This window comes from Chrysochloris asiatica, unplaced genomic scaffold (genome assembly GCF_000296735.1).
Source record: "Chrysochloris asiatica unplaced genomic scaffold, ChrAsi1.0 scaffold00018, whole genome shotgun sequence".
NCBI classification, from domain to species: domain Eukaryota; kingdom Metazoa; phylum Chordata; class Mammalia; order Afrosoricida; family Chrysochloridae; genus Chrysochloris; species Chrysochloris asiatica.
This window is the reverse complement of record NW_006408536.1, coordinates 12206871-12208069: the sequence shown is the minus strand read 5'-3', so window position 1 is coordinate 12208069 and position 1199 is coordinate 12206871.

Genomic DNA, 1199 nt, shown 5'->3' with positions numbered 1-1199 from the left:
TTTTTTCCTGACCCTCTACTTCATTCTTCTTGGATCAACTATCAACACTCACGGAAGCAGCAGTCAAGAAATCAAACGATGTATTGCATTAGGCAAATCTGCTGCACAAGGCCCTTTTTGGGTGTTGAAGAGCAAAGATGTCAGCTTGAGAAATAAGGTGCACCTGAACCAAGCCAATGTATTTCCAGTCACTGGAGAAGGATATCATGTTTGGTAAGGTGGAGGGTCAGAGAAAAAGAGGAAAACCCCCATAATGGATTGCCAAAGTGGCAGCATCAATGGGCTAAAGTGTGGCAACAGCAGTGAGGTTGGCCTAGGACCGGGCAGTGTTTCGTTCTGCTGTGCATAGGGTTGCTATGGGTCGGTACCAACTCAATGGCACCTAACAACAATAACAACAATAGGGGGAGTCCCTGGGTGGTGCAAAGGTTTAAAGTGCTTGGCTAGTAGCTGAAAGGTTGGCAGTTCAAGTCCACTTATTGGCACCTTGAAAGAAAGGTCTGGTCTACTTCCAAAAAGTCAGCTACTGGAAATTCTGTGGAGCATAGTTCTACCTAGGACATATCTGGGGTTCCCATGAGTTGGAGTTGACTCAATTACATTTGGTTTCTGTGATAAGGGATTACCACAGTTCTGCCCTTGACCCTAGACAAAAGGGGCCTGAGCCTTAAGCCCAGACCACAGAGGGCTTGGCTATGGCTCTCCTCTGGTTGTGGCCTCTCCCATGGTGGTCTGTAGAGTCAATGCACTATGCTCCCTTTAGAAGAACATGCTTTATATCCCCAAGACTCGAAACTTCCTGTCTAAACTGCTCGGAGCCCACTTCCAGGACCTGTGGGGTCTCTGGGTACATTGTCCAAGGAGCTGCTGTTAGGGGTACTGGGACTAGTGAGCAGAGAAAGGGAGTGGGCTGAGGGCCAGGGGCCAGCTTCTCCTGCACCAACATGTTCCTGCCTAGAACTCCACAGAGTCTGAGAATTCTACATCAGAACCTGGCCTCCCAGGCAGTTATGAGGTAGAGTGGTTGTTGTTGTTAAGCGCCATAGATTTGGTACTGACCCATAGCGACCCTGTAGAGGGTTTCCGAGGAGCAGCTGGTGAGCTTGAACCACCGACCTTGCAATTCAAATGGCTTTGCAGTCTGGCGCAGTAAGCCACAGCGCCATATTGTTGTTGTTGTTAAGTGCCGTCGAGTCGGT